The sequence below is a fragment of the Taudactylus pleione genome, unplaced genomic scaffold (genome assembly GCF_031769625.1).
Source record: "Taudactylus pleione unplaced genomic scaffold, aTauple2 ptg000021l, whole genome shotgun sequence".
NCBI classification, from domain to species: domain Eukaryota; kingdom Metazoa; phylum Chordata; class Amphibia; order Anura; family Myobatrachidae; genus Taudactylus; species Taudactylus pleione.
In genome coordinates this window covers 19,180,336-19,192,359 of record NW_028284423.1, presented here as the reverse complement: position 1 = coordinate 19,192,359, position 12,024 = coordinate 19,180,336, and positions in this window count along the sequence as shown.

Here is a 12,024-nt window from a genome sequence, read left to right as displayed (position 1 = left end):
TGACAGACGGCTCTGTCAGCCAATCAGCACTTTGCCCATTAAAGGCAAAGGCATTTTTTTTAAATGGCCGCTCGAGGCAAAACCTCGAGATCCGACAGCAGATCTCGAGGTTTTGCCTCGGGAGAGGGATCCGGGGCAGACAGTGAGATCTGAGCTTGGGCTCGGATCGCCCCGGATCCCTGAAGTTCGGGTGGGTTCGGTTCTCAGGGAAGCGAATCCGCTCATCCCTAGTGCATACCCTAAGTTAAAAGGGGAGTCCAAAACAGAAGGGCAAAGAAACCTTTATAAAGCTTACCAGCACTATATCTGCAGGTAAGTGAGGTGCGTCACTGTGTGATCAGATCGGTACAATATACATAGATATATCAGGCGCCAACCAATCACTAATCAAGTGGAAAATATATATGGTGTAGGCTGCCGCTTACCACCTGGGAATATTGCCAATCTTCCCAACAACAAAAGTTATATAGAAAATTAGGTGGAAAGCGCTGCACAAACACACATAATATCAAAGAATAGTCAAATACGTTTTAATACACAATTATATATAACTCCAGATTACTGGTGCTAGGATATAAGTGATACCAATTAATGAGATAAAAATGCTGTTGTTAGAAATGCTTAATGACTCTTCCTATGCCAAATTAAAGTGACTCGTGGAACCGATGAACTAGTCCATGAGATGAAATAGATATATAGCAGACAAAAAAGTAGATGATATCGTCTTATAACTCTGCTGTAAAGTGTATCCAGAGATATCGTAGCTGTGAATAAATTTTAAAAGAATAGCGATAGAAACATAAATAAGTATATAAACTACACTACCCATAATTCCTTCATCTAAATGCGGAAATCGAGTAATTGAGACCAATATTACACAGAAAGTTTCATATATTGTCTCCTTAGTAATCAGAATAAACATAAAAATTGGCCCCGAATACAGTCATGTGACGCTAAGCACATGACCGCAGAGATAATTTTGATGGATGTGGTCACGTACTATAGAATATGTGATCATGAGGACCAATGAATATAAGATCACACGATCCCCTTGACAACCAAAAGATGTGCTTCCTGTGTTGGACTCTGTCCCAAAGTCACGTGATGGCAATAGAGCATCACGTGACCGGGAATAGAATGCAATACGGAAGAAGGTAAATAATACTTTTCATATGATTAGAAAATTTATATTATCCAAAAAGTTTGTTCTATGATAGGATATAACTAATTTTAGCTATAGGTCTGCCTCTAACATATCTCTAAAAGGTTTTAGTAAAAACACAAGTAAATAAGATGGATGATTGTTTTCATGTGCACATGAGTAACAGTAATTAGAAGGGTATTTAAAGACCATCTAAGACATCTCACCATTACCTTTGATAAAGCTGCCACATTTAGACAGCAAAACGCATCAGTTGACCCAGCCTCACCCACCAGTGTCTTATTCCATTGTCACCACCTTACTTGCTTAAGCCTGGACTAATCTACCGGACCAACCTCAGAAGCACTTGCCCAATTGGCCCATTCCACCTCATTTCCTTTGGATCTACACACCGTATTCCTTTGAGGACTCAATACAGCTGCATATGGTGTTATGTGAATAGGATAATTCCTCTATCGGTGCAGGACCTGGTAAATATACTGGACAGTCCTTTGTTTTCTCATATGAGAGTGACTTTCATTTCCAACTGACCAATTTGGGATCCGGATACTTATTATAGGAACAAGCATCAGTATACAGACAGTTGTGTGGGTGAGATTCAAGCTGGCATCAAACATTTGTTTTTAACAATTTCATTTATTGTTCCTTGCACATGTTCTTTTTTATATAAAATTGTATTTTATTGTAAACTGTGTTACATCATCCATCTCAGCGCTACCATCTTTTTTATTCTGTTATATGTATGTTAGGGCCTGACTAGCCCTATTGTGTAGCGGCTGGAAAAACAGAGCATCTCACCCCCTGTGAACCCACATTTCTTAGTATTGGATCACAACATTTGGATGCAGGTGCCTTTTTATGTATATTCTACTTGGGCCTCCACTGAATTTAGGGCCTGATTCAGTAAGGATCGCTATTGCGATCACAATATAGCGATTACGCATGCAGTCTCACTTTGAAGATATGCTAATGATTGCAATCGCAATGCCATACGCAGTATAACATAAGGACACCCCCTTACCTTACACACATCCGAAATACTTTGAAACCATCAGTAACATCTAGGGGTGAGCGGGTTCGGATTTCTGAAATCCGAACCCCCCCTCGAGCCCCCCCGATCTGAGGCCGATCCGAGTCAGGCTCGACTTTTCCCGCCTGACTCGGATCTGAAATCGAGGCAAAACGTCATCATCCCGCCTTCCGAGTCTCGCGGGTTTTGGATTCTATACAAGGTACCTGCGTCGGCGCCATTTTCTCACTCGGCTGTGGACAGTTAAGAGGGAGGGTGGGAGTTAGGGCTGGCTGGGCTGTGTAGTGTAGTGTAGTGTTGTGCTGTGCTGCTGTTGTCCATAGGGGCTGTGTCCACTCCTCCAAAGTCCATTGGGGCTGGCTGTGTTGTGCTGTGCTGTTGTTGTCCATAGGGGCTGTGTCCACTCCTCCAAAGTCCATAGGGGCTGGCTGTGTTGTGCTGTGCTGCTGTTGTCCATAGGGGCTGTGTCCACTCCTCCAAAGTCCATAGGGGCTGGCTGGACTGTGTTGTGCAGTCAGTTGTCCATAGGGGCTGTGTCCACTCCAAAGTCCTGTTCAGTGTCCCAGTCCTAAAGGGGTGCTGTAGTGTTGTCCAGGGGGTGCTCTGTCCATCAGGGGTGCTCCCCCCAAGTGCAAAAAAATAAATATTTTTTCTATGTTTGTGAATTGTGCGCACAGTAGCCGCACGTGCATCAACAAAGTAGTGCCAAGCGTGCGCCTGTGTCATAAGTAAAGGGCCGGCTGGCTTGTCTGTTAAATGGTGCTGTAACCCCCAAAGGGCACTCCAAACAAAATAAAAAAATATTTTCTGTGTTTGTGAATTGTGTGCACTGTGGCTGCACGTGCATCAGCAAAGGAGCAGCGCCAAGTGTGCGCCTGTGTCCCATAAGTAAAGGGCCGGCTGGCTTGTCCGTTAAAGGGTGCTGTAACCCCCAAAGGGCACTCCAAACAAAATAAAAAAATATATTTTTTGTGTTTTTGAATTGTGTGCACAGTAGCCGTACGTGCATCAACAAAGTAGTGCCAAGCGATGCGCCTGTGTCATAAGTAAAGGGCCGGTTGGCTTGACCATTAAAGGGTGCTGTAACCCCCAAAGTGCACTCCAAACAAAATAAAAAAATATTTTCTGTGTTTGTGAATTGTGTGCACTGTGGCTGCACGTGCATCAACAAAGGAGCAGCGCCAAGCGTGCGTCTGTCTATTAAAGGGTGGTGTAACCCCCAAAGTGCAAAAAAAAAAACCACAAATGTTAACTAAGTTACCAAATAGGAGCGCTGCAATGGGTATTCCTCCAGTAAATAGAGAGCAGCTGGAAAATAGGGATCGTTAATCCTTTAGACAAAGAAAAGCATACAAATAGTACCAGTGCTCAAATAAAATGACATTAAATATAAATCATATTTTAATCAAAAGCAATATAAAATACACATATAAAAAATATCATAAAACCAATACACTAGAATGAAACTTGAAAGAGAAATAAGCGTGCTGAGCAATGCATGGACATGAAGGTGATCTATCACAAGAGCTGCATATATTCCGTCAGGTGACTATATTTGGCAATGTACTATGCCTCAATTCTCACTGCAGCCGTATTGTAAGAATCTTGTACCGCAAAAAGTCTTGAAATAATAGAAAGTCCCAGATAATTGGTATGGTGAGAGGGATGTGCACTCCCAACAGGAGAGATATTTACCAGTGTCAGTGTCCTCAATCAAATGGGGTATTAATTTTAGCAATGCTCTCAGAGTTCTCGCAGATGAATACTTCCCCTGGGCACGAATCCTGGTCCAAAGTCAAAGATCTCCAATATTAGGCAATCCCACCAAGGTTTTAGGGAAACGTGTAAATGCCAAGCGGTACGGGTGGTCTCCTGTATGCCAAGTCCAAGCCACGTCCTGACGCGTTTCGCTGCGTGAAACCGCAGCTTTATCAAAGTGCACTCCAACAAAAATAAAACATTTTCTTCTGTGTTTGTGAATTGTCTGCACTGTACGTGCATCCTCAAAGCAGAAGCGCCAAGCGTTCGTCTGTCTGTTAAAAGGTGGTGTAACCCCCAAAGTGCGCTCCACAAAGAATAAAAAATTCTTCTTTTTTTTTCTGTCTTTGTGAATTGTGTGGGCTGTAGCTGCACGTGCATCAACAAAGGAGCAGCGCCAAGTGTGCGCCTGTGTCCCATAAGTAAAGAGCCGGCTGGTTCATTTCTTAAAGGGTGGTGTAACCCACAAAGTGCACTAGTCTCCAACAAAAATAAAAAAATATTTTCTGTGTTTGTGTGCACCTTAGCCGCACGTATATATCAATATAACATAACTGGAGGACCAAACTTTCTTCGATAAAAATAAAATAGGGAAAGATCAAGAACCACTTCCTCCTAGTGCTGAAGCTGCTGCCACTAGTCATGACACAGACGATAACATGCCATCAACGTCGTCTGCCAAGGCCGATGCCCAATGTCATAGTAGAGGGCACATACAATCCCAAATGACAAAGTTCAGGAAAATGACCTTGAAAAAAAACATTTAAATCATCTGAGGAGAAACGTAAACTTGCCAATATGCCATTTACGACATGGAGTGGCAAGGAACGGCTAAGGTCTTTCCCTATGTTCATGACTAGTGGTGGATGGAAGCCCTCCTCCCGCTAAAAAAATCAAATGTGTTAAGCTGGCAAAAGCACAGCGAAGAACTGTGCATTCTAAGAAGATATCACAAATTCCCAAGGAGAGTCCAAGTGTGGTGGCTGTTGCGATGCCTGACCTTCCCAGCACTGGACGGGAAGAGGTGGCTCTTTCCACCATTTGCACGCCCCCTGCAAGTGCTGAAAGGAGCACCCACAGTCCACTTGCTGATATGCAAATTGAAGATGTCACTGTTGAAGTACAACAGGATGAGGATACTGGTGTAACTGGTGCTGAGGAGGAAGTTGGCAAAGAGGATTCTGATGGTGATGTGGTTTGTTTAAATCAGGCTCTGGGGGAGACAGTTGTTGTCTGTGGGATGAAAAAGCCCATTCACGGTCATGCCTGGGCAGAAGACCAAACATTCCACCTCTTTGGTCTGGCAATATTTTTATCCAAATCCGGACAACTGTCTTGCCATATGTACCATATGTAAAGGTGAAATAAGTAGGGGTAGGGACGTTAACCACCTAGGAACATTCTCCCTTATACGGCACCTGCAACGCGTTCATAAAAAGTTACTGTCAAGTTCAGAAACTTTGGCTAAGACCGTAAGCAGTCCAGGGACACCTAAATCCCGTTGTCCTGTTGTATCCAAGCGCCTGCAAACCACACCGTCAACTCCCTCCTCGTCAATTTCCTCCTTAGTCAGGATCGGAAGTAGTCCTGCAGGCCATATCACTGGCATGACTGACTCTCCTATCCGGGATTCCTCTGGAGGATCCTGCATTGCTATGCCTCCTGCTGCCGCTGCTGCTGTTGCTGCTGCTGGGAGTCATTCATCATCCCAGAGAGGAAGTAGGAACACCACTACTTTTACTAAACAATTGACCCTCCAACAGTCCTTAGCGAGGAGGATGAAGTACGACAGCAGTCATCCTGAAGCAAAACGTATAACTGAGGCCTTGACTGCTATGTTGGTGTTAGACGTGCATCCGGTATCTGCCATTAGTGCAGTGGGATTTAGACAATTGATGGAGGTAGTGTGTCCCCGGTACCAAATCCCATCTAGATTCCACTTCACTAGGGAGTCGATACCGAGACTGTACAGAAACTTCAGAAAAAGTGTCCTCAGTGTCCTGAAAAATGCGGTTGTACCCAATGTCCACTTAACCACGGACATGTGGACAAGTGGAACAGGGCAGACTAAGGACTATATGACTGTGACAGCTCACTGGGTAGATGTATCACCTTACGCAGTAACTACAGCAGCGTTCCCAGTAGCAGCATCTCAGAAATGCCAGCTCGTTCCAAGGCAGGCTACGCTGTGTATCACCGGTTTCAGAAAGAGGCACACCACCGACAACCTCTTAGAGAAACTGAGGGAAATCATCGCCCAGTGGCTTACCCCACTTAGACTCTCCTGGGGATTTGTGATATCTAACAACGCCACCAATATTGTGCGGGCATTACATCTGGGAAAATTCCAGCACGTCCCATGTTTTGCAGAATTTTATGAAAAGTGACAGGAGACGCTTTGGGTGGCCCGAAAAATTTCTGGCCACTTTCGCCATTCAGCAACTGCGTGCCGAAGACTGGAGCACCAGCAAACAAACACTCTTGAACCTGCCTTGCCATCACCTGAAGCAAGAGGTTGTGACGCGGTGGAACTCCTCCCTCTATATTATTCAGAGGATGGAGGAGCAGCAAAAGGCCATTCAAGCCTATACATCCACCTATGACATAGGCAAAGGAAGGGGTATGCACCTGACTCAAGCGCAGTGGAGAATGATTTCCGTATTGTGCAAGGTTCTCCAGCCCTTCGAACTTGCCACATGTGAAGTCAGTTCAGACACTGCCAGCTTGAGCTTGAGTCAGGTCATTCCCCTCATCAGGCTTTTGCAGAAGCAGCTGGAGAAAGTGAAGGAGGAGCTAAGACGGAGCAATTCCGCTCGGCATGTGGGACTTGTGGATGAAGCCCTTCACTCGCTTTGCCAGGATTCCAGGGTGGTCAATCTGTTGAAATCAGACCACTACATTTTGGCCACCGTGCTCAATCCTAGGTTTAAAGCCTATGTGGTGTCTCTCTTTCCGGCCGACACAAGCCTGCAGAGGTGCAAAGACCTGCTGGTGAAAACACTGTCAGCTGAAGTGGAACGTGACACGTCAACAGCTCCTTCTTCATTTTCTCCAGCAACTGGGGCTGCCAGGAAAAAACTTAGGTATCCTAAGCAACCCTCTGGCGGTGATGCAGGGCAGGCAGGACCAAGTTTGGACATCTGGTCCGGACTGAAGGACCTGGCAACAATTTCTGACATGTCTACTGTCACTGCATATGATACTGTCACCATTGACAGAATGGTGGAGGATTACATCGGTGACAGCATCCAAGTAGGCATGTCAGACAGTCCATACCTGTACTGGCTGGAAAAAGAGGCAATTTGGAGGCCCCTGTACAAACTGGCTCTATTTTACCTGAGTTGCCCCCCCCTCCAGTGTGTACTCCGAAAGAGTGTTTAGTATAGCTGGGAACCTTGTCAGCGAAAGGCGTAGGAGGTTGCTTCCACAAAATGTGGAGAAGATGATGTTCATAAAAATGAATTACCAACTCTTCCAGGGAGACCAGCCTCCAGAACGTACAGAGGGACCTGTGGTGTTGGATTCCAGCGGGGACGAGTTAATAGTCTGTGAGGATGAGGATGTACACAACACTGAAGAGGGTGAGGAATCGGTGGATGAGGAGGATGAGGACGACATCTTGCCTCCGTAGAGCCAGTTTGTGCAGGGACAGATTAATTGCCAGCTTGTTTCGTGGGGGCTCAAATGAACCAATCATTTCAGCCACAGTCGTGTGGCATACCCTGGCGCTTATACAACATAAGGGTGGGTGGGAGGGCCCAAGGACAATTCCATCTTGCACCTCTTTTTTTTTCTTTGCATTATGTACTGTTTGGGGCCTAGTTTTTCAAACTGCCATCCTGTCTGCCACTGCAGTGCCACTCCTAGATGGGCCACGTGTTTGTGCCGCCCACTCGTGTCGCTTAGCATAGCCTTTTGGACATAAAAACACTATTGTGAGGTGTTCAGAATAGACTGGAAATTAGTGGAAATTAAGGTTATTGAGGTTAATAATAGCATAGGAGCAGAAAAACCAACACATTCTGTGATTTTAGCTGTTTTTATTCTTTTTTAAAAAAAAATACAGATCCAAAACATAAAACCCAGAACCCAAAACACGGAAGGGTGGTTTTGGCAAAACCAATCCAGATCCAAAACACGAAGAAAGATCCAGATCCAAAACCAAAACACGAAAAGTGGCCGGTGCATACCCCTAGTAACATCGAGTACAATCGGAACCTCACGCACACCTACACAAGGCCTGACCTTACTCAGAAATTGTTAACCTTAATGCACGCAGTGAAAGCCAAAGCTGCGTATGGAATAGAAATGGTTAATTTATGCACGCCCCTGCAACAGTGTTCAAATGCACTGGCATGCCTGCATTTCGGCGCCCCACCCCCCCCCGTCACTACCCCAAAATGGTATTTCCTGTCAATCATTCTTATATGGGACTGCATAGTCACTGTGATTGCAGTCCTGATCACAGTGGAGTGTTCATGTATGCGCACTGCAATACATGCACAGAACACAACAATCGGACGGTTGCATGCGTAATTGCAATAGTGATCCTTGCTGATTCAGCCCCTCACAGTAGCAGATAAGGGGTGTGCAACATAAGTTATCTACAGTATGTCCTTTTGAGATGCAAATTATTTTAAGCATTGTGGATTTTGAAATACATTAGTTTTGGGTTGTACATTTTTAATCTACAAATGCAAGTTTTGAAGATGTTGATTGTCACATCTTAGGTCCATAAACACATAGATGCTAGATTTAAGGTTGTACATATATTGACATGTCTCCAAATCAAAATACAGACATGGAAACAGAGATTTCTCTGACAACATCTGACATTAAAAGTTTTGAAATTCCAAAGTCACAAAATTAAGCACATTAGACAGGCTACAACAAGATGAATTGTATAACACAGTGTTTCAATGATTGAAAACATGTCTAGATTTAAAAACAGAAACTACAGTAAGTGGAATGTCGCAACTCTCAGACATAGGTATAAAAATGACAGACTTATATCATAATAACAGTCTATTACAGACACTCTGCTTTCATGTTACCCTTGTATAATAAATCAAAATGTTTATGTAAAACTAAGATTCAACCAATTGTATTTAGAGTATTTGTATGATACAATACATTGTTCAAAAAACATGCATGTAATTCCTGAATAATTAACAGTGTGGCTCATTTATTATTATTATTATTATTATTATTATTATTATTAGTATTATTAGTATTATTATTATTACATTTAGGAGAAAATTGTGCAACAAACCATAGTAACCAATTGGAAAATATCTTTCATTGTTCTAGGGATAAAAGGTCAATGTATGCTGTGGTCCACTCCCATTTTGCACCTAAATGCAATGTTAATATATGAACCCTTGGACCAAATGTAATAGGGGGAGAGTTTAGAAAATGTGAGAGCTTTCACTTTTTAAACTCGGCCAATGTAACAGAGTACAACAACATGCAAACTTTTAGACTAAAAAACTCTCACGATTTAAACTCTCATCCAGATGTTTTCCCATTTTGAAGATAAAACACGACCAATGTGAGAGTTTACTGCTAAAGTGCAGTGGATTTTTGACTTTGTTTATTTGGTTAATTTTTAATTAACCTTTTTGTGATCATAGCTTTCTCATGCACCCCTGTGCAAGCTCATTTATAGTAACCTGTATCAGCAGCCTTTTTGTTAGTATGATAGAAGCTATTTTTGGTGACTGCCTTGCCTTAAAAAGCCATAAGTTAATCGGCAGGGGAGCTTTAAACCAGTTAACATGTTTTCAGTTTAAACTCTGTGATAGTAGCTACCAGGTTTCCATAAGTATGACAGATAGTGTAGGACCTGCAGAGAAATGGGGTCCTGTGATGTGGGCTGCAGGGGTCCTGTGATGTGGCCTGCAGGCTTAAATGCATTGATCTATCCATGAACCAAAACCCCATTATTTATGTATTATTATGAGTGATTTAAAAATGGTGAGTGCTGAGTTTTCTGTTTTTATTTATTAAAGCAATGTGGTCACAAGCTACTTGCACCCCAGGCCTGGAAATGGCGAGTGTAGGTTTGCACCCCCAAATCTGGGAGTGGCAAGTGCAGTGGATTTTTGACATATATATATATATATATATATATATATAATATAAATATATATATATATATATATATATATATGGTCTGTGCTGACAGTACTGCACACTTTTGGCACAAATTCTGAACAACCAGGTATTTCTGACACTCTCTCATCTGGTCCCCTAAATTACCCTGCAATGCTTTGCAACTGGGAGCTCTAAGGGGTTAACTTTATACAGACAGCAGAAGTGCAGAAGTGTCTTTCTTTTCTATACCTTCTGTCCTGGAAAAGATATTTGGAATTCTCTCATCTATCATTCACTGTCCATGTGGCAAACAATTGGAAAGCAGAAGTTCCCGGTAAACTAGTATAGGACACCTTTTATCTTTTTGCAGATGGACATTACGTGCATAAGAATAGAGGTGATTATTATCTCTTTATAATATTCAGCTCCTTGTTTAATATTTATAAGTAATGTTTTCTCTTTTGGGAGGTGAGTACTATAGCTGAATTATTATGTGCACAAGTACTCAGGTGCATATGATTGTATAACGGATTTTATGATATTACTTACTGTGTTATACAATACCTATGATTGCTTACTGAAGCATTGCTAACTGAGATGAATTAGGTTTTCCTTTATACTCCCTCACATAGGGCTCTATTTATTAACATTATTTTTAGTAAAATAAAGTGAAAAGGGCTGTTTTCACACCCTTTTCACATTATTTTAGTATCACCTATAGTTATTACAGGGCAATTGGAGTAGAATTCATAAAATTATACTCCAAGCCCTAAGTATCACTTATTTTTAGTAATCAGATCGCATTTCCCATAATTGTAATGGGAATTGTGATCTGGCCAAAGTTACTAAAAATGAATTGTGAAAAAAATACCTAGGGAGGCCCTGTGATAACAACGCCACCTGGAGGTGGCGTTATCCAGGGTCTCCCCCGGTTACCGGACTCCTGCTCCGCTATAACGGGGAGAGCAGAGCCGGGAGTCGGTCCCAGTAATCAGCTGTGTGGTCTAAACAGACCACACGCTGATTACTGTAAGAAAAAAAAAAAAATTGTCAAAATTTTTTTTACTTACTTGACTCCAGGGACTGGTGATTGGGCCTCCGGTGATGTCTCCCTTCTGGTCAGCTTGTCTCCCATAATGCACTGCGGCCCAGTCATCAGGCGATCGGGTCCCAGAGCAGAATGGGATATCACCTGACCGGACGCATGGAGGACATCACCGGAGGCCCAGATCATGCAGGTAAGTGTAATTAAGGGAGGGGGGGTCGCGACAATACCGTGACTAGTGTGCTGAGGGGATTTGCAGGGACAGAGCTTTCTCGCAAGCTCTGCCCTGCAAGGGATTTGTAGTAAATCCCTGTGATATTGCCTGAATTCGCAGTGCGAATTCAGTCAATAATATCACACTACAATCTGAATTAAAATATGTGGATTGTAGTAAATAGAGCCCTTAAAGACAATACTTTGATTTGGAGCTTGGCAAGAATTATATTATATTACATCTGGTTTTCACCTACAATATAACTTATATTTCTACTAATCTGCTCTCAGGATGTTCAGATTCCAGGTTGAAATGATATGATAATAATATATCACAGGAGTAATTTTACTGTGCCAAAAATATTATCAAATATTTTCACCCTATTGTCTTAAATGTGATATTGTTTGGTTCACTTCATGCCTATGACAGGCCACATGTGATTTATTCCAGGATCAAATTATATGGATCATTTATATCATTGTTATTTGATGATTGTGATTATGACTATTGCTGCAATAACATTTTATGCAATGACAATAAAAGTTATGTTTTAAACTTTCTATCTTTGAAGTTTTTTTCTTAATTGAAGTGCCTGTTTTTTTACTATTACATCTTAACCAGGTGTTGCAATTATATTTTTACTCTCTCTTATTGATTTGAGATTTGGCTTTACCTTTTGAAAGAACGCTAGAACCTAGATAATTCTTTATGCTACTATC